Genomic DNA, 22,230 nt, shown 5'->3' with positions numbered 1-22,230 from the left:
GAAGTTTCCGTCCTCAGCACATGAATTTAACAGGGGGGTGGGTGGGCGGGTAAAGGCTGTGCCTGTGTGGCTTAAAAATGGCACCACGGATTCTGTCCTCCCTTAACGCAACTGGAGGGAGGACTGACAGCAGCGGCAGCAGCACCGAAGCCACTTGAATGACTGTTTCCAGGGGAGCTACGCTGGCTCACGGCGCAAGCCGCCCTGTGCTCCCTGGCGGCTCCGGGTGGGAGAGGCGTGATGCCCACTTCCGGCCCCCGCTGGCAGCCCCCGACCGTTCCGCGTGTGAGGACGCGGGAGGAGGTGAGCTTCTGGGAGGGTCGGGCGCCGCGGTGCACAGGCGGGGGCGGCCGCCGCCGGGCGGGAGCGGCTGGAGCCCCGGGAGCGGAGCGGCGGCGCGTGGGAGGCCCGAGTCCGCCGCACCCTGCGCGCGCGCTCGGGGCAGCGCCACCCGCGGCGGGCGGGCCGGGGAGGCGGCGGGTCACGTGGCGCCGTCACGTGGGCCCCCCCAGCCGGACTGGCGGCGGCGGCGGCCGAGGGAGGCGGAGTCTCGGCCCAGACGCGGGGGGGAGGCGGCGGCGGCGGCGGCGGCGGCGGCGCCGAGGGGCTGCCGGAGGCGGAGGCGGGGAGGCGCGGGGGCGCCGTCACGGCCGCTCGGGAGGTGAGGCTGCGGCGGGCGGCCGGGAGGGTCGGGGCGGCGGGGCCCGCGGGGGCGGCGGGGGCCGGGCGGCGGGGGCGGCCGGCGCGGGGCTCCTCCGCGGACCCCCAGCTCGGGCGGCCCGCGCCCTACTCGCTCGCTCGCTCGCTCCCTCGTTCGCCTTTTGTTCCGGCGTGCTAGGAAATGGGCCGGCCGGGGAGCCCGGGCGTGTGTGTGTAAAGCAGAAGGCGTTTGGCTTGGAGCCATTTTTCTTCTTCTTCTTAATTGTGGAGACAGACAAATCCCTGCCAACGGTTGGTTTTCCCGGGGAGACGGGCTGTGGTGGCCCGGCCTCCCCGCCGGCCGTCGCGGCTCTGTCGGCCTCGGGGTCCCGAGGAGGCTCTCCCTTCCCTCCCTTCCTGCCCTCCCCACCTTCAGCCGAGCCCCGCGGTGAGCGGGGTGTCTGCAAAGCGGCCGGGTCACCTGTCGTGGCAGCTGCATGGAAATCCCGGCGCTTCTGCTGTCTGGAGCCTGTGCGGTTTCCTCTGGCAAACCACGGAGATTCCGCTCCCAGCACCAACCCTTCCTCTTTTTCTCCTGCGCCCTCCTAACCCAGCTCCTGATGCTGATGCGAAGTTTCACGGTTTGGGGGCAGTTAGCAAGGGGGTGTCCGCTTCTTTCGGTGGAGGCACCACTCGGATGGGAAGGTGAGGGCCATCGAGCTTTGTGGCTTGATTTGAAGGTGGAGGGGTTGACAATCATCGGTGAGGTTGATGTCGCTTAGGGACCTATTCTATCTGTCTGCCAATCCGCCCAGGTAACCCCACTCTCTGGGGATAATCGGTTCCGTTAGGTAGGGAACTCTGTTTTCAGGGTTTCATTACGTGGGGACTCTCCTCTTTAAAGTGTTCTGCATGTTGTTGTTGCTTTGTAATTTTATTATTGAGACAGGGTCTGCTTAGCTCTGGCTGGCCGGAAACTCGCTAGGTAGACCAGCTGACCTGGTACTGACGGAGATGGTCTGTCTCTGCCTCCAGAGCTGAGAATGAGGGCTTGCGCCTCCACCGCACCAGGCCCACCTTTTTGGTTTACAGTGGTCGAGCAACTTAAGGGCATTTTCTTAAGTCCATGTAGCAGGTTTCAGGAGGGCAGTTGTTCCTAAGGTTTAGAGGCATGCAAAAGACGGTTTCGAGATTCTCTTAGTTTGACCAGTTTTTCTGTATCTGGAGTCTCCACTCCTTGGTGGGAGTTTAGTTCTTGCAGAAAGCCCAGGGGGATGGTGCTGTGTTCTTGGAGAGTTCCAGTTTGGGATTGATGGGAAGTGGCTGGCTCTTTGCACATAGCCGAGCTGCAATCCGGGAAACCCACCGGAAGACTCCTAATCTTCAGGTGGGCAACTGGGAGCTGATCGGAAGTAACGTAGCGATAAGCCACATTCTGAAGAGAGAGTCACGTTCGTCTTTTCTTGTGATATTGTTGGAGAAATGATTGTATGAGCACTTTATGAATAGCAAAATCTAGTATTTACTTCCTCAGCTAAAGAAGAGCAATTCGTGTGAAAGAATTGCTAGACAGTGAAATTTTCCTTAAAACATGGAAGAGCTCTGTTTTAGTGAGGGCTGTGAAAGTAGCCATGTTGTCAGGTGATGGGGAGGTGGTGCCCCACCCGGACTTGGAATCCAAGTATACTGTACTGAGCTATAGGAAGTCACACAAGGAAAAACGTTTTGAACATTCTGTGGAGATTTCAGGTCTGGAGGCTGAGGAGAAAGCCAGCCTTACCCATGTTCTGAGGAATAACAGTGTATTTACTACACATATTTTAAGTAACTTAGAAATGATGAATGTGGATCATACCGAACTTTATGGTTTTCACATGGAGACCTAAGAGTTGGGCTTGGTTAAGAGTTGGGGAGTCATTACTCCCCCCACTAAAACTGCAAAAGGAATTTTAATCTTCAAAGGATGGGTGAACCATGAAACCAGCTAATTTATTTTATGAGTTTATCCTTCCTTGCTCTCCTTTTATACCTCTGCTCTTTTTTATTCTAGTTTTATTTTATGTGTTTGTGCTGGAGTGTATGAGGCCAGAAGAGGGTGATGGATCCCCTGGAACCGGAGTTACAGGTGGTGGCGAGCCAGCTGATGTGGATGCTAGGAACCACATCCAGGCCTCTGCGAGAGCAGCAGGTGCTCTTAATATGCTCGCTCTTCACAGCCTCTTGAAGAGAGTTTTTAAAAAAAAATATTATTAATTTTATGAAGAGAGTTTTAAATTGAAGCATCACTGTTGATTCTGAGGGGTGGAGACAACAGCCTTTCTTCAAGCCAGATTGCAGCTCTCTCTCTGGATAGTTTATGGAACCAAATGTGAACAGGTTTTTTTTTTTTTTTTCCCCTCTAAGTTTGCTTCAGCTTAGATTTAGGAAGTGAGTATGGTTAAGGTAGGTGGCAGCCAGTGGCTTCATGCCTTAGACCACATTCATAGCATCCATTTTTCTCCTGTTTTCTGTGGAGGGAAAAGGTGAAGATAGTGGGAGTGGCCCAGTTGTGCATGTGTTGGTAAAGTACAGTTAAAATTGAGTAAAACCTCGGAATGGAATGCTGTGATACAGTTGCTGCATTCCTTCCTGCTCAGCATCTGTGACGTCTCATTATCTCAGACCATTTGCCCACACCGAGGCTGTTGAAACTGCATGGAATCTGAGATTACAATGTCAGATTTCTTTTTTTTTTTGGCTTGGGCAATGCTTATTTAGTTTAAACTTTAACATAATTAAAATATTTTATGCTAAATTATACAAATAAAAGCTGGGATACCCTTTTATTAAACAGTTAAGTGGCATTAAGTTCTTTCATTGTTAAAAGACAGTTACCACTAAGGTTTCCAGACTGGAGCCCCTTAATCAAGAACTTTGTTTTTCCTTTAACCTAGCTTCTGGAACACCCTTTTGCCTCTGTGACACTAACAGTTTTAGGTACTGAATACAATTAAAACCACCCAGTGAATTTTTTTTTTTTTTTAATTTTCTGACTGGCTTATTTCACTTAGTGTGATGTCCTCAGGGCTTATTCATGGGTTAGAAGGTCAGAATTTTCCCTATTTTGAATGTCTTTATAACTGAGACTGACATAAATGAACAAATACTTGGATAAGCTAGAAAAATAGAGTAATACATATGAAGTATCTCATTATGTGTTGAGCTGTAAAAACAGCTAAACTGAACACTTTTAGAAAAAGGAGCTAAGAACATGGGAATATCTATATATTATTATCATTGTGGGCTTTGTTTGTTTGTTTGTTTGTTTTTGTTTTTGAGACAAGGTTTCTCTTTGTAGCCTAGGCTGTTCTGGATTCACTTTGTAGACCAGACTGGCCGAGAACTTATAGAGATCTGCTTGCCTCTGCCTCCCAGAGTGCAGGGATTAGAGCTATGCACCATCACGCCCGGCTGAATATCTTTCCTTAAATGTTAACTTTATTATTGTTGTTGTTTGTGGTGGTACTGATATTGACCCTAGGACCTTGAGCATGCTCTAAGTTATTTCTTATGGAACATTTTAACCATTAAAAAAAGGTAGACACGTATATTCTGAGGTGTTTTATTTGTCCCTCAGCTTATTTTATCTGTCATCTTCAGTCTTATTTTAGGGTTATTTCTTCTTTCCTGTCATTGGATTATTTAAAAGCAAATCCAACTGCCTTGTAGTTTTGTCTGTGTCTCAGTGCTGCTCCAAATAGGTTCCTCACAATGCATATGATTATTAAAAAGTAATTTCTGAGTTATTAAAATGGCTCAGTGGGTAAAGGTTCTTGCTGCTAAACTTGATGACCTGAGTTTGGTCTTCGAATCCATGTGGTAGGAGAGAATTGACTCCTACAAGATGTCCTCTGACTACACATGTGCTCCGCCACCCCAGCCATTTCTCACTAGGAACATAACGCATCACTATGAGCATTTGCCTAGAGTGTGAGAAGTCCTGGGTTTGCTCTGTGATGCTTCAAAAAGAATATACACATATGTACACTTAATTTATTAAATATACCCATTTATCACTCCCTGATTGTCATATGTATGTGTCATGACCTATGTGGTCTAAAAACAGGAACAGATTAATTAGAGAATCATCTACATGTGGTTGTTTTAATGAAAACCCAAATAAGGTCTATACATTGCAGTTGAATAATTTGTTTAGCATTCCCCCCCCTTCCCATTTGCTGTCCCCTCTTCTTGTCTCCTTTGGCTGTCCCAAAATGTTATGTAGACCAGAACGTTACATAGACCAGGCTGGTCTTGGACTTGAAATCAAGCACCCCCACCCCCTTGGTAGTACTGGAATTACAGGTGTGCACCCACTTCCGTGTCTGGCTTCAAGTCCATCCATAGGTTCTCCATCTGTCTTCTCTTTGTACTGGTATTGAAGAAACTGAACTGTACTGATTGTGCTTCCATAGTGTTAAATACATCAGTTGATTTCTTGTGTTTCCTGTGCATTGGTAGTGACTACCTGAGACTCCACGAGAAGAGACTCCACAAGAAAAATCAGATCCAAACCCCCATGGATACTGAGGACAGTTGCGTTTTAGTATGGTAGCCTAACTTTAGGACTAAGATGCCATTTTCAGCTGTTAAGTTGGCAATTTAGACCCTAATTAATGAAAGTGAATTTGGTAAAACTTAAAATCAGTTATAGTATGGTATTAACATAACTTCTATTCCTTCTTTTAGTAATTAATATTTGGATATCTGCTAGTGTGGAGTGTGAACGAGAATGGTAGTAATTCCCAGGCTAGTACACATGAAGGTCAATGTATATATTCTCAGGTGCAGAAGAGGTAGAAATTAATGTTTTTAATTTGAAGAGCAGTTGTGAGCTATCTAATAAAAATGTACATAGTATTTGGCCTAGAATATCTATGGTTAATAGGAATTTATCCTAAGAAATAATAGGAAAAGTTGGCATATACACACAAACACACATAGAGAATGAGAATAAAGAGAGTAGGTGAATAGTTTTTCTGTCAGTTGACATTCTACAGGCGTGGTACAGGATTGAGAAGTCACAAGGAGAGATGGGAGTCATTTAACTAAAGAAAGGAGAAGACAAGGAAATAGACACCTATTGCCTGTTTAGTTAAAAGTAAATGTGTTTTTCAGAAATGCTGAATGGATTACCGTTTATCTATCAATGACTATGAACAGATGAACTTGGAATCTCTTTTTCTTTTAATTATCTTCCTTTAATGTATTAGGACCTGTGTCAGTGTGCCAGTTTGGTTTCTTCTCTTGCCTTCATAGAAGACTATTATCAACATTAAAATTTGATTATTAAGGCCTTTTAAAAATTATGCTGTTTTCCTCCTTAAATATGGTTGAGAACCACACACACACACACACACACACACACACACACATATATATTCTGATGTCAGTAAATGAGTAGCAGTTTTTGTACTTATGTGGTATCAATATACCATGTGTATTAAGATTAAAATTAAAACACAGTTGGGTGTGGTGCTTACCATCTTACCAATTGGCAAAAGGATTGTGAGTTCAAGGCCAACCTGGGCTCCATAGCAAGGCCCTGTCTTAACAAATAAGTACATGAAAACAATTAAAAACGTTCCTGCTCCTTCCACCCCCCCTTCTGTTTCTCAGTGATTTTACAGTCTACTCAGAAGCTATAGATAGATGTCACTCTACTGTTTTTCCATTAACAAGGGAAAGATTAGCCTAAACTGTTTTGAGGTACTTACTCCTGGTTAGTATGTGTATGTGACTTTTCAGACCCTAGTTGGGGAGTTCTCGAGCTTGTATAGAATCCCTTCCAGTATGACCTTCTGTGCTGTTTCTGGCCCTCAGGAACAGACTCGCCTCGCTTGGGCACAGCAGTGCTGCTGGCGGCTGTGGTAAGGAAGCAGTCCTCAGGTGAGCAGCAGGCTGAGCTGTTGTTAGTCCTGGGGCGGTTTAGACTGAAATGAAGAGTAGGCGAGTGGGTTAGCCCCGCACAGGGTGTTCGCAGGACACCTTTCTTTCTCAGTCCCAGACAACCACCTGCTAGGGACGGGTGGGCGGGGCTTGGAAGTTAGCATGACCAGTTCGGCTTGTGGTCCTGACCAGTAGAGCTGATTGTTAGGTTGTCGGAGCTACTGCTAATTGTTGATTACACTTTGGTATTTGTCAAATTAGAGAAATAGGGACTTTAAAAAGCTGTCTTGGGTTTAATCCTTCTGGGAGAAGGTTTAAGGAGATTGGCTCACAGGGAGAACCGATTAGATGATTGTAGTTAGTAGTCAGGTCACTTTTTCCAACCTCACCAGACAATTTGAACCTTTCTCAGTCCTGTTATTTTCTCTCATGAAGTGAGGAACCCAGTCTGATGTTTTATGTATAGGAAATTAATGAAATTGTATCATTTTTGAATGCCTTGAATAAAACATAACTCCTAATAAACACTTGAAGGCTCACAGTTTGCTTACCTTATATCATTAGTAATAATTTTAATCTTGTAACAGAAATGAGAATGAAGATCACATAATACTGTTTTGTCTCTTCACTCTGTAGCTTCTGAGGGGCTTGTGGATAAATAGTGTGGGATCAGAGTGCTGCCCAGAATCTGTCCATGACAGCTTCTTAGAACACTAATCCCCACCTCCTTGGAGTCATAGCATCTTGCTTTGTTTTGTTCTTCATCTCCCTCCAGCTCTGGACTCTCTGTGTGATCACTGGGTCTCCATTATCAACAAAGTGCCAATGTGCAAAGTATACAGATTATCACCATAATTTAGTTTTACCTAATTACGTCACTCTTTCATTTCGACTGATGACTCAGTTTTTTCTGGATTTTGAACAAGCTTATTTGCTATATGGAATGTATACTTTCAAAGTTTTTTGAGATAAAGTTCTCTTTTTTTTTTAATTTTATTTCCTTAATGTATATGTGTACTCTATCTGCATGTACACCTGCATGCCAGAAGAGGGCATCAAGTCACATTTTAGATGGTTATGAGCTACCATGTGGTTGCTGGGAATTGAACTCAGGACCTCTGGAAGAGTAGCCAATGGTCTTACTGTTGAGCCATCTCTCTCTAGCCCCAGAGACAGAGTTCTTTATGTAGCCCTGGCTGTTTTGGAACTCATGTGATCCTCCTGCATCTGCCTCTGGAGTGCTGGGATTATACCCAGCTTATTTTTAAAGTTTTTATCAATTAAAATGCTTTGAAAGTTTTGTGAGACAATAGAAAGTATTGCTATGAATGAGATTTGTGTTTATTGTGCATTTTTGTTTAAGAAAAAGGAGTGAGAAATATTAAGTATTGTAGATTTTTCTTAGGCTGAAAATGCTTTCCTTCACGGAGGTAGAGATGGAATCAGCAGTGGTCATAAGGTGCTTTGAAATCAACCCTATAAAAATTTAATTCACTAAGGTATTGTACGATAGAGGGGTGGCAGGTTGATCACTTGATTCAGAAATGGTGGGACTGTCAATCTTAGTTCTGTGAGCTAGGCTATCAGTTTGTCTCTTGGCTTTCTGTGTTTTTGAAGTAACTGTAATCTTGGCTTGCTGGGATCATATTGATACAACTTATTGGTTGTTCTTTACCCATATTCAGATTGTGAACATTCTCCTTGTGACACAGGAAGATAGCATATGCTTGGTTTTGGGGAATTGATCTGTTTCTGTTGTGTGAACAAAGCCAGGGGAACTTGGGGAAGTATGAGAGCACTGTCAGTTTCTGGAGGTCTACCTAAGCAGATTTTGTCAGTTAGCAAGCCTTTTACTAGATTGTTAATGTCAGCAAAATTGGTTTGAGTTGAGCCTCCGTTAAGCAGGGAAGTGGACCCTGTGGTGAGGTGTCTGAGGAAGTGTGTTGTGGAGTCTGGACTCATTCACAAGTTAGAGATGAATGAGCTCCAAGAAACTTAGGATTTGGTCCAGTTCTTTTCTCTAGTTTGTATCTAATTGATCTTACCTACTTTTACCATCTAATGATTTAGAGTTGTCTTACGACATAGGTTGTCTAGCATTATTGGAAGAAAACCTGCCGAAATGTAAACCTTCTAATATGGAAATATTAGTTCAGAGCTTATAAGGCCACACGCTATTCTCTGTTAAAAACAAACAAACAAACAAACAAACAAACAAACAAACAAAAACTTGTTTCTTGGTCTCCATGTTACTTTGTGTGTCGAAATTAACTCTCTATGCTCACCGTTTCTTGATTTTAGTATGCTGATGTGACTGATGTTCTTAATGCTATTCTTACATCGACAGAGTAAACTGTATTTGGAACACTTGAAGTACATCCTCTATTTTAATTGTTTGTTCTCGGTTTAGGTTTAAATTGTTTAAATCAGTCACACTTTACTGAGCATAGTGGTGCACATCTTTAGTGCCAGCACTTGGATCTCTGTGAGTTCAAAGCTAGCCTGGTCTTGAGAGAGAGAGTTCTAAGCCAGCTAGGATCTACATAGACAGTGCCTTTTAAAAAAAAACCAAAATAAAAACAAATAAACACAGAATTACCAATCAGAATATTGTTAAAGCAGATCAGCTTTAACTTATTTATTTTACATGTATGGATGTTTTGCCTGTATGAATGTCTGTGTACACATGTGCCTGGTGCCCACAGATCCCAGAAGATAGTATCGTATCCTTGGTGACTGGAGTTCTAGACAACTGTGACCCATCATGCGGACACTCTGAGTTTAACCTGGGTTCTGTGGAAGAGCAGCTAGTGTTCTTAACTGCTGAGCCAGCTCTCCAGCTCAGGGATAGACCAGCTTTAACTTGAATTACTAAATGTGATAAGAAACTAAATGTGAGAAGATGTTTTTCTTTGAGTATCTGAATTTCTAGCTACTGCAGAAAATAGAGCTGTAGTGTGAGATGGTGTCTCCCTCACGGTCCTTCCCTGCTTTCTTCTTGTTCAGGCTGATGGCTGGTGTATTTGTGACATCGCAGGCTTGGGCACTCCTTAGGCTCCCCTTAGGATTTCCATGTCTGTTTTGACTTGGCTGCTATTGCAGGCACCAAGTAGTTGAGTTTGATGCATTCATTGATTTGGAGAGAAACGGTTTCTGTTCAAGGAGACTGCAGAGCCAAGTGTGGTAGTGCATGCCTTTCTTTACCCCAGCACTTGGGAGGCTGAGGCAGGAAGGGAGATCTCTGAGTTCAAGGCCAGTTCAGTCTACAGATGGAGTTCCAAGACAGCCGTGACCACGCAGAGAAAAATCCCTGCCTCAAAAAACCAAAACTAATCAACTGGTTAGCGATGGTTAGACAAACAAGAGGTGGCTGTGCTGGTTAGTTTTATGTCAACTTGACATGAGCAAGAGTTATCTGATAGTAGGGAAGCTCATTTGAGACATTGTCTCCATAAGATATCCACAGTGTTCTCAATCTCTGGGTTGAGACTGCTTTGGGGGGGGTCAAACAGCCCTTCCACAGGGATCATGTAAGATCAGAAAGCACAGATGTTTGCATTATGATTCATAACTGTAGTAAAAGTGCGGATAGGAAGTAGCAGCAAAACCAACTATATGCTTGGGGGTCACCACAACGTGAAGAACTGTGTTAAAGGGAACAGCGTTAGGAAGGTTGAGCACCACTGCCATGAGACCAGCCTGCAGGTAAGCCTGTAGGGAATTTTCTTAATTAGTGATCGACGTGGGAGGGCCCAGCCCATGGTGGTTCTGTGAGAAAGCAGGCTGAGCAAGCATGTAAAGAGCACCCCTCCATGGCTTCTGCATTAGCTCCTGCCTGCCAGTTCCCTCCTGGTTTGAGTTCCTTCATTGTCTTCCCTCTGTGGACTGGGATTTAGTATCTATAAGCCAAGAAACCTTCCTCCCCAAGTTGGTTTTGTCATGGTGTAAACTCGAGCCAGTAGCCTTTGGCTGAGGAAGCTTCAGTGAAGCCCTGCTTTAGAGGAGCCCCTGGCTGCGGTGGGACGGAGGGTGTTGGTGAGTGTGCGATGTGTGAGAGTAGCCATAGAGCAAGCACTTCAGCAAGTAGCTTTTTTTTTCTTTTAACTTGGAATTTACTGTGTACTGTATTTTCTTATATGTATATTATAAGGATTTTCAGTTTGTTTGCTTTTCAGCTTTATGGAGGCAGACTTGTCTCTTTCCCATAGTTTCTACTGCACACGTTGTTTGTTTCTTTCCTTCTTTCTGTCTTTTTATTTATTTAATTTATTTATTTAGAGACAAGAGTCTCACTATGTAACCTTGGCTGTCTTTGCACTGAGTTAGTATTTAGAACTTGATGGTTTCAAACTCACAGATAATCTGCCTGCCTCTGCCACTACCTCTGCCCCAGCCCCCCTGCCCCAGCCCCTGTCCCTGCCCTGGGATTAAAGACTTCTGCTATCATGCCTGGCACTACTCAATGGTTTCTTGGAAAGCGTCCATTCTTTGAGTGCCAGAGGAAATGCCAAGGCCCTGGAGAGAAGGGTCTTCTTTCATGCTGGACCTCGTATGCCATGTCTAAAGATTTTGGTTTTTATTTCAAGAACAGGGTTTCTGGAGGATTTAAATACAAGTGTATGGCATGAACACTGCTCCCTCCAAAGAAAACCTTGGATCAGTAGTTGATTTGCTAAGCAGGCACGAAAACAGTAAATGACTAAAGCCCTCTTGATTGGCAGGTGTATCCAGAGAGTGTTAAGAGTATCTTGGAATCCTGTGAAGGGAACATCCTTTCTTCATCTCTCTCTCCCCGAGATCCCCGAGAGAGATCCTTCCTTAGAAAGAATTTGTGAGTAGTCTGTCATTTTCTTGGTCTTGGATTACTTAAAAATGTCAACTAAGAAGCCCATGTTAATGTTATAAAAACAGGATTCACATTTTTAATGTATGTAAAATTCTAAGGATGGCTGCCACTACGGCTCATTTATAGAACACGTACTTCCTTTCCCATGCATGATGCCATAGGTTCAATTCCCAGTACTGCCAAAAAAAGAGAAAAAGTAGGATGTATTAATGTATCTCAAGTTGAACTTTTCTCATCTCCTCAAGTTTCCTCCAGGTCTAATGTACTATTATCTGCTCTGATTTGTATACATATGAATATGTTAGCAAAACTGGCTTCCATTCCAGTGCAATCAGGCAGAGATTCTATCTGAGCCCTGCAGTGGAACTGACATGTTTCTGTAATTAGAACAGGGTGTGTTGTGGTCCTTCCTAATTTTGAACTGTCGCGTTGTAAGGAGATACCTCTCCTGAATGCTTAAAGGATGCTGATCAGTTGGCATCTAGGTAGGATGTTAGTTGTGTGTGGGATCTTCTGCCTAAAGATGGGAGGGATTGGTGTTTCAGGTGGTGGCAGGTGCGCTTCCTGCCAAGTTGGCATAATGGAAACAGGGTTCTTCTGAGTTGCCATCTGTTTGTGGATGATAGGAAACCAACAGTGATTTCTGAGGAGTAAGGAACTGTTCCATTTATGTTGAAGTATTTAGGAATTAGTAATGTGCAGACCATGCTGATCGTTACTACTGCTGGGGCTAGTATAGGCTGTGTTGAGTGAGTTTTGTTAGTACTAAATTTAGAAGATGCCTGCTCAGTTCAGGCCTCTTCCCCACTACCCTGAAGAGACACTTCTTTTCTGCCTACTCAGAGTAACTGCTTGGCCTGCTCCCGGTACTACGTTGAGTTGGGTGGGCCAAGGGCGTATTATTTACTTGCCTGCTCTCCGCCGTCCTAGCGTGTGTCTCCAGCCCATTCGGTGGGCTTTTTATTTATTCATTTTTGCTTGTTTGGGGACCACCATAGGTTTCTGTCTTTCACGCTTCCAAAACGATGAAAAAAAAATTCTCTGGAGCCCCTTGTGAGTCAGGGAAATCTCAGTAATAAGAAAGAGTTGTAATTGGACCAAAATGACAAAGGTAGTTTATTGATGGTTCTGCTTCTCTGCAGAATCTAGACTAGGGACTAGTGCAGAGCCTGGGAGGCTGTATGGCAGATTCCCCATCCCTTGCTTAGGTTCCTTCCCTCGGTGCTTTCATCACCAGCTAGTATTTTCTATTCTTTGATCAAGGAGATAGGACCTGCCCTTTTCCTACTAAGGGCCAGGTGTCTAGAGGGGGACTTACCTTCCGTGTCATAGGTTGGCATAAGGGTTTTCATTTTCAGGTGGTGAATTTTATTATTTTTTATTTTTTGGAAAGGTTATTACTGGATAAACTCCATCCCCAATTTAGACAAGATCAAGTCTCCAGGTTAAAAATGTAAAACTGCCTGGTAGGATTGATTGATAGCCATGTCTCAGTATAAACCTTCAGTTTTGGCATTGTGGGAATCCTTACAGACCCAGCTTTGTTCTTCCCCAGTGTCTTCTCTTGTGTACCTGATTTTGTTACCAGTTTTCATTCGAGTCCATTGAGGAGTAGGACAATTTTGCTTTTGTTTCTTGGCCAGGAGTCGCTTGATTTGGAAAGTCTTGTGAGAAGACATTGCGAGAAGCTGAGTTTAGGCTTAAGGGTGCACGATGGCAGAGGAAAGGAGAAGAGGAAGCCCAGATGGTGAATTTTACATAATTGTAATAGACTCAAACACATGTTTATTAATCAAAATGGAAATTTATAATCAACATGGTTCTGCAAGTGAGAAATACTTTTGCTTCTTTTTTTTTTTATACTTTTGCTTCTTACTGTAGTGTAACAACCTGTGCTTTAGGATTCTGACGGCCTCTTGGAAGGCACTGCTGATTATGGTTGTGTTTCCTCTGCAAAATGTTGAGGTACTAGCAGATGTTTGGGTAGTCGGTTGTAGAGAGGTCAGGTGAATGTAATGCAGGAGATAAAATTTTTGTAGCCTGATTGTTCAACTGTTGACGTGTTGATTGTATGATGTGTGGTGTTGGGCATAGTCATGGAGAACATTTAGGCTCTTTCTGTTGACCAGTGCTAGCTGCAGGTGTACCGGTTTTTGGGGTACAGTCTATCAGTTTTCTGAGCATATTTCTCAGAATGACTTTACTGGGATTCAGAAAGTTGTAGTGGGATCATCCTCCATGCAGGCTAGCGTGCAGCAGCATGACATGATTATTATTCTTTTGGTGGGGGGTTGCAAGGTTGGCATTGGGAAGTACGTCAGCGCTGCTTCTTAGTTGAGCAGCTGAGATGGTCAGTGTCAGCTGTTGTATCCGGTCCACTTTGTTGTGTGACAGAACCTGACTGAGAAGTGCTACGTTTCATAGCATAAGCAAGGACAGCAGTTCAAAATGATTTTTTATTCAGTTCATGAGGCACCCATGTTGGAGGTGTTTTCACCTTTCCAGTTTGCTTCCAGTGCTTGATGAGTTCTTTGGCAACCTCTCCCTAGAGAATCAAGTCGATGATGGGTCTTTTTGTATTTTCCAGATAGGATTTCTCTGTGTAGCCCTGGCTGTCCTGAAATCATTCTGTCGACCAGGCTGGCCTTGAACTCAGAGATCCTCCTACCTCTGCTTCCCCAAGTGCTGGGATTAAAGGCGAGCACCACCCCTACCCCCTTACCCCCATCTGACGATAGGTCTTTTTGAGGCAAGGTAGCTTCTGTTGCGCAGTTCTGGAACTCAACAGGTATAACAGGCTGGCCTTAAGCTAGAGGGTTCTACCTGCCTCAGCCTCCTGAGTCCCCACATTAAAGGAGTGTGCCACGACACCTGGCCTTTGCAAAACCTTTGAATGCCACCGCGCTGTGTGTTCCCTTAGCAGTTCATGTTCCATGTGCACTGTTGATGCCAGAATTGTTTCTACTACTCTAGGACTCATTTTGAACTTGATAAGAAAGTTGCTTCGGGGCCAACAAAACCACTTCAGTGTGAGTAAAGGCACTTGCTGCCAAGTGGATAACCTGAGTTTTATCTCTGGAACCAACAAGTGGAAGAATAGAACCAACTCCTTCAAGTTATCCTCTGACCTCCATGTTTGTGTGTGTGTGTCCCCTACTCCCCATTAAGTGAAGTGCCGCCCCCACTGACCACACAATGGAGCAAGTTGAAGAAATAAACAAATGAACCTGCCTGGAATTACTTTTTATAAGATCAAATTTTTGTTAATTAAATAAAGTTACTTGAACATCTGTCCAGTGGTCAAATGCTTCAAGTTACAGTGTTGTGTTGGGCTCATACTTAGTCAAGTTGTGCTCGGTTGACTGGGAAATATCTTTTCCAGTTTCTTTTTCTTGCAGTATCCAACTAAGTTCTTGTTTATTAATATGATACTGTGACTTCCAGTTTTCATGCAAATATACGTGCACAAAATTCATTTGAATATGTCTGAGAGAAAAAAATGTTTAACTGTCCTAATAACTTAGAACCCATTTTTATAGCATTTTTTTGAGCTCAGTGGAATTGTGCCAGAGTTCAGTTATTAGCTTAACTTGTTGTAGGAGATGTATTTCTTCAAAAATCAAATGTAAAAAAAAAAAATATTTTAAATTATACTTTAAATGTACAGGAAGAGCCTGCTATCAGAAGAAATGCCTTTTAAGTCTTGTTCTAAAGTGTGCTAATTTAGGCTAACAAGATGCCACATTGGTGAAAGCACCAGCTCTGCAAAGCCATTTGACAAGACTTTGGTCTCTGGAACCCACGTAGAGTGCAGTGTGGCGGTGCACACCTTAGTCGTAGCACTCCTCACTCAGCTTTGGGCCAGCTGCCCTGGTGGAGCCGTGGGAACAACAGAAGAGACCTTGTCTCCACAGGTGGAAGGGGAGTCAGAACCCTTACCTTCTTTTGCCATAGTGTATGTGAGCCTGGACTCAGCTCCTCCATAATAATAAAAAAGTTAAATTAGCTGTGCTGATTAGCTTTGTGAATTTGAATTTTCTTATATCGTATTCACTCACGTTAGGCATTACTAGTGCACTGTCCTTCCTTGTTGTCTTGTGTCTCATTGGAGTCACTCACTCATTGGTTAGTTCTATACTCCAGTGATGTTTTTGTTTTGTTCTGTTTTGCTTTTTGTTCTTTGAGACAGGACCTTCCTATTTTTCTAGGTGTTCTGAAGCTTGCTAGCTACATAGCCCAGGCTGACCTCGAATTCACAGATTCTGCCTCTGTCACCCATACACTGGGATTAAGGGTGTAAGCTATCATACCTGGCATCCACTGACTTCTAAGGCTATGGAAAATGGCTGTTCATCTTTTGGTCCATTGTTACACACATAGTTAACCTGTGGGAATTTGAGAACTCTGTCAGTTGGATTCAAAAGTTAGCTTGAACATTCTGTGTGCATTCTGAACCCATATGCAGTAATCAAAGAGAATGAAAGATATCATTTAGTCATTATAAAATTGGTTTTTCTTCCTGTTCTGGGATCAAATTTGGGGTCTCACACATGTAGGTAAATGGTGTACCAGGCACTTGGGAGGCAGAGACAGGTGGATCTCTGTGAGTTCCAGGCCAGTCTGGTCTATAAAGAGTCCTGGACAGCCAAGGCTACACAGAGAAACCCTGTCTCAGAAAAGAAAAGAAAAGGTGTGGTGAGTATTTAAGCTTTCCGTAGAAGGATGGTAGTTGATACTGCAGTTCATTGTCCTAGGTGGAATGAGAACAGGGTCTTCTCTAGGCTCTGGGAGATGGTAACATTTGGTCAGTGGGTATGTGCTGAGAGAAGTAGAGGGAAAGGAGAGTTCGTCATCACAGAGGCTGGGGAAAGTGTATTTCTAGATCAGTGCTCTCTAATAGTTGGTAGTGATAGGAATCATCTGTTTCTATATCTGTGCCGCCCAGAAAGGCCTGACACATTCAGCAATTAAGTAGTTCCAAGGAGGCTAGTACACCTGAGAAGTAGTATTGTCGAAACAAGACAGTTAACTGGTGGCATGTCTTACAAAACCTCAAGGAAATTCATTCCTTTAATATGTGTGTGTCAGTGACTGCTTTCAGTTGTATTTAACAGAAAACTCAGCTAGGGGACTGTTCAAGATGATGTATATTCTTCATGTGTAAGTATGGAGGTAGGTAGCCTGGTGGGATTGGATACTTGGTCACTAAGGTCCCAAGACAGACATCTTTTAAATGTTTTTTTTAAATATGTAAAGTATTTTGAGTGCATGTATGACTGTATGTCACTTGTTTACCTGGTGCCCATAGAATTCAGAAGAGGGCATTGGATCCCCTGAAACTGGAGTTAGGGAATTATTGGTTAGTTAGGGATTGCTTTGCACATTCATTTTCCTAATAGGAACTGGCTCTTAACTCCTTTTTGGATTTCCTTGTCCAAATTTGGTGCATTGTTCAAACAGGGTTTCTGTTCTGGCTCTAAGTAGTCTCTGTCATGTTCGTCAGTCATTTTTCCCGTCTAAGCCTCAGATGGCTCCTTTGTGAAGAGGGAGTCAGCCATTCATTTAGAACATTGGTGGGGTTTGTATGGGTGAATGTGTAGTCTTTGGAAGTGCTTACTTGTCATTAATCATATTGCTGTTTACGATGTTGCAGGCAAAGGAGGTTGAAGGCAAAGAAGTAATTTTTTTAAAAAAGCAAAGTAAACACACTTTCTCTACTCAGTGTCAAACTGAATCCATATATTTGAATATGAATTGTGGTACTTCAGAAAGTTGCTAGTTTGTAGTGGTATGAGCTGCTTTGTTTAGCCTTTTAGCAAGGAGTATATTCATTCCGCATTTTTTTATTTGATGGTCAGGACTTGAACTTTTTACTAGTGATCCCAGAAAGGCCAGAGTGGGCAGTTGTTTGTGATTAGGCGGGAACATGGATTACAAGTGAGATTGGGCTGCGGGCTTATTTTATAAGAACTAGACATTTGAGTGAAGGTCTGTAGGTAAGGGTGCCCAACCATGTGAGAGTTCAGCCCTACGGCTTTGTAAACAGGAACTTTCCTGAATGGCTTTGTTCTTTTATTTGTAAAAAATGCCTTAGAAAAGAAAAATTCTTAGGTGTTGTAGATGAAGGTGAAGATTATGAGGAAGTGGTTATTAGTAAGAAGATAGAAATTTTGACTGAAGAACAAATATAAATTTGGTAGTAGCTTGGTTTTAATATTTAAAATGAGTCTCTTGAAAAAAGAAAAACTACATTAAAGCTTTGCCTGTTAAGCTAAGACAAAATAAGTGAAAATTATGTGATAGGAAAAGCTGGGCTGTGCCCTGCTCTGCTAGAAATGCCCTCCAGAAGTGCAGAGGCTCTGCAGAGGTGCACTGGCATAGCGTTGTTACCATTACATAGCCTTTCCCGTAAAGACAGGTTTATTTGAAATTCTGGGAATTTATGCTGTTTGAGGCCTCAGGAACTTTTTCTGTTGATTGTCATTTTCTTAAATGTCCCTGACTTATTTGCACATCAGTCAGAGAAGTGCCTTATTACCCATTGACATATTTAGTGTATTAAAGAAGTAAAACACAAACAGGTGGAATATGTAACTTGTTACTGGAGGGGAGGGTGTGGTCGGTTGGAACCTGATGAAATATCGTGGTAGAAGTTGACCCTGGAATGCCACTCTGACATGCTTCCTGCCTCACAGAAGCACCTTCCTTCAAAGGACTTGCAGATAATTATACTGCTTTAGAGGGTTCAGAAACTGCTCATGTTCCACAGTAGTGTTGAAAGAACCCCACTGTTGGATGTGAGCAGTATTGATGGGTTGTGGGAACCCTTTATCCACTTGACTCTCTCCTCTGATGACCTTATGCATACTTTCAGGGATGCCTCTGCAATGTCCTCTCTTAAGTAGAATACCTTACAATGTACCTCTGTCATCATAGTGTGGAATTAGAGAAGATCCAGGAACTGTATATACAAGCATATTATGCTTGTAATACACACACACAGCTTGTTGAAATCATCTTTACAGATACTGTCACCTTTGGTCTTTGTAGCATTTTCTCCTCCTCTTCTTCTTCCTTTTCTTCTTCTTCCTTCTTCTTTTTCTTTCTTCTTCTTATCTTCTTTTCCTGACAAGATTTCTCTGTGTAGCCCCAGCTGTCCTGAAACTCACTCTGTAGACCAGGTTGGCCTTGAACTCACAGAGATTCGCCTGCCTCTGCCACCCAAGTGCTAGGATTAAAGGTGTGTGCCACCACTGCCCAACTTTGTAATGTTTTTCAAAAAAATATTTTAATTTCATGTGTATCTGAGGGTGTGTCTGTGTGTCACATGTATGCAGGAGCCTGTGGAGGTAGAAGTATTGGGCCTCTTGAACTCGAGTTTCTGTTTTCACCATGGGTGCTAGGAACCAAACTTGGGCTCTCTATCAGAGCAAGTATTCTTAACTGCTGAGCCATCTGTCCGATGTCTGGTCTTTGTAGTATTCTCGATCGAGGGCAGAGGAAATGGTCTCTTTGAGGATGGGAAAGTAGACTTTCACAGAAGTATGCTTCTATGCCAGGACTCCAATAGATTGTACAGAACTGTCTTTGGATTCTTTGGCCGTGTTACTTTCTTGTCTCTCCTTTTAGAAACCTGTATGTTCAGAACTCTGGAGTAGGCCGGTTCTTAACTCACTGCAAAGTCTCAAGTGTTGTAATTGCATAAAGCTTTAACATTTCGCATCAGATGTAGGCTGTTAAAAACGGGGATGCAGAGCTTCGTGGTTACAGATGCTTCACTGTTTTTGCTGTGTCATCGTTGCTGTCTTATGAGCTTCAGCATGAAAAGATAGCAAAACACTACAGTACACTGACATCATCTTCTTTTCCTTGGGTGAGAACACAGGGCTCGAACTGCCTAAGTCCGTGCTGTAGGCGGCGTCACTGAGCTGCACATGCCGGCCGGCAGCACGGATGTCCTCACTAGCATAGTTCTTAAGTAGAGCATGCTCTTGAATTCTTTCCTCATAGTTGCAATCAAGATCAGAAATAGTTGTGTTTTAAAATTTAACACTTGATACAAAGCAATTATTTTTCTTGTTTTATAGTTCTTTTGCTGATTTATTTATTTTTGAAACAATCCCATATATATAGCCTAGGCGGGCCTCAAATTCATGATCATCTTGCTTCTACCCCCCGAGTGCTGGGATTATAGCTATGTGTCACCCATCCTGGTATTTTATATGATTTTCATAATTCTCTTTTTGGGGGGGATTTACTGTGGGATACATAAGAGTTATTATTTTAACCATTTTAGGTCTAGAATCCCGTGGTACTGTGTTCACAGTACTGTGCAAATGCCTTACCTCCGTACCTCATGCTACTGTTTCTCTCCATATATTTGTCACTTTGTGGTTGGCTTTTTAAAATTAGCGTAGTTTTTTCAGAGTTTATTTGTACCATGTGCCAGAATTTCCTACCTTGTTAAGGTTGGATGATAACAATATTTACGTGTGTACCCCCCCTTTTGTTTACCCATTCATCCACTAGCAGGCACTCCACAGTTAACATTTTTGCAGACATATATCAGAATATATTTGAAGGTGTGATTGCCCTCATCCAAGTTGGTGTGTCAACATGCCATATAACCCTTTGGAAAACCAAAGTATCCTTCACCCACGTAGAGTGATCAAAGCTAGATTCCATTCCTCTGAGATAGTTACTATATTAAGAGGGAGAAAAGCATTCCAGAATGCCCACAGTTGGATTTCTGGTCTTCTGCCCATCTCTAGCAGTGGCCGTCTGTGAGTCTTGTAGATCACTAAGGGGTTTCACTGCTTTTCTGACACAGTCTATATTAATTCATAGTCACCTCATTGCATAGCACTCCAGTTGACTGCACTGCTGCGTCCCTTTCCTCTTGTTCCTCTGCCTGTCAGTGTGGTGCAGGAAAGCTTGCTAGAATCAAAGTCTGGTTCTCTGTGGTCCTGGGCCGTTCTTTAGCCAGCCCTGCGTAAGGAAGTAGTTGGTTGAAGTGGTGTACTTGTTTCACTGAATCGAGGCTCCTTGATCCTTTTCAGTCAGTCTGATCTTATGTACTCCATTTGTCTTTTAGTAACTTAGAAGGCCCACCAATGGTCTCTTTGTTTTCCGCATTTTTTCTTTTATCCCTGATCCTTTTAGTGAAAATTTGGGAAAGGGACTAGTAAGCACATGGGCTAACTTGTTATCTTGAATTTATTCTTGTTTTACTGTTTATGTTCCTTCTACTACCAAAACAAAATGCTCTAGACTGAGTAATTTGTGGAAAATAGAAATTGCTGTCAGCTCTGGACTTAAAGAGTATAAGGTCAAAGGCATGAGTACATTTGGTGTTTAGGGAAGGCTGCACCTTGGAGTATTCTTATATTGTGAAAGGGATAAGATAGCTTACTGGAGCCTATATCGTGAGGATGGAGTTCTCAGGGTTAAATCACTTCCCAGGGTGCGCACCTCTTAGTTGTTGCTGTTTAAGGTTTATTTATTTTAAGTTCTCTATATTAGTGTATCTATATTGTATCAATAAGTATCTATATTGCCCACATGTGTATCTGTGTACCACATACATGCCTGGTACCCTCAGAGGTTGGAAGAGAGCATTGAATCCCTTGGGACTGGACTCACAAATATGAGTGAGCTGGGAGTTGAGCCCAGACCTCCTGAACAAATTAAGTGTTCTGAACTGTGAGCCATATTCCAGCCCAGGGTCCCCCCCCACAGTGTTAGGGTCTAACGTAACAATGTAAGGGTGTTCAAAAACTTACTTAGACCATAGCAGTTGTGTTTTCCCATTTTGCTTAACTTCGTATGTTTTCATTAAATTCTCTTATCTATTACTTACATGTGTAGATAAAGAAGATTTTATGTATTTTCCACTTTTATATGACTTTTCCCTTTGTGGTAATATACCAACTGGAATTTGGGATGATACTGAAGAACACATTTTTTGGACATCTTTGGTTGATTCTTGATGTTTGCCAATGTTGGTTTTAATCACTGTTTGCATTTTGCCAAATTAATTTATGGATATGTAAACCAGAATTGGAGAGTGAGTGACCATGAGTGCTGGGAAGCTATTTCTTTTTTTTTTTTTTCTCTAATTTTTTTTTTTTTTCCAAAACAAGTTTTTTCTGTGTAGCCTTGGATGTCCTGGAACTCCCTCTGTAGATCAGGCTGGCCTCAAACTCATAGTGATCCCACTGCCTCTACCTCCCTGAGTGCTGGGATTAAAGGTATGTGCCAACACGCCCAGCTGGAAGCTATTTCTAAACCAGTGGCTTTGTCATTTTAAAGTAAATTTCACTTTGGTTGTTATTTCTCTACTTGACTTTGCTATACACTTTATTATCGAGTATTGCTATATACTTTATTAAAAAGTTTAGGGGCATGCATCTATCTACACAGAGTAAATATATCAGTAAATATTAATAATCAGACATAACCCCATTTTAACTAAATTGACTTTCACACAATAGCATGAACAAAAGATAACACAAAACATAATGCCTTAATAATTTAGACTATCATAAAAATTACTCCACAACTTACCACTGATGAGATTTTACTATTTTTTCTCTTCAGGTTATTTGCTATTTCCTCTAGATATTTTGGAACCTGAGAACAGTCAAATTTGGTCTTGAATCATTTTTGTTCTCATCAAATAATCACATGGCCTTTACTATTTCACAGCAACATGGGTGTGGAGTAGATATGTCTTGTTAATTTTGGCAAGTGTAGTTTGGTAGAAAAAAATAAGAGTATCAGCGTGAGATGTTGAATCTTATTTCTGTCACTCATAG

The 22,230-nt window shown here is 42.8% G+C and overlaps 1 protein-coding gene and 1 pseudogene across 4 annotated transcripts in view; one reads left to right on the top strand and one right to left on the bottom strand.

The window, feature by feature from the left end:
- The first annotated feature begins 284 nt into the window (after nt 1-284).
- Tulp4 (TUB like protein 4) overlaps nt 285-22,230 on the top strand; it is a 133,607-nt gene continuing 111,661 nt past the window's right edge. Inside the window, exons 1-2 of one of the 4 annotated variants that reach the window (XM_021635737.2) lie at nt 533-661; nt 11,289-11,398. The gene's annotated coding sequence lies outside the window, so the exon portion shown is untranslated. Of the gene's footprint in view, nt 304-521; nt 662-826; nt 1,345-11,288; nt 11,399-22,230 lie in introns of those variants that run through there. The other 3 variants (XM_060373412.1, XM_021635738.2, XM_060373411.1) reach the window with 3 other exon arrangements.
- On the bottom strand, nt 12,941-13,092 carry LOC110547897 (large ribosomal subunit protein eL39-like; annotated as a pseudogene).

This window comes from Meriones unguiculatus, chromosome 20, assembly GCF_030254825.1.
Source record: "Meriones unguiculatus strain TT.TT164.6M chromosome 20, Bangor_MerUng_6.1, whole genome shotgun sequence".
NCBI lineage: Eukaryota > Metazoa > Chordata > Mammalia > Rodentia > Muridae > Meriones > Meriones unguiculatus.
The sequence above is the reverse complement of the archived record's forward strand: the minus strand, read 5'-3'. Positions and strand labels throughout refer to the sequence as shown.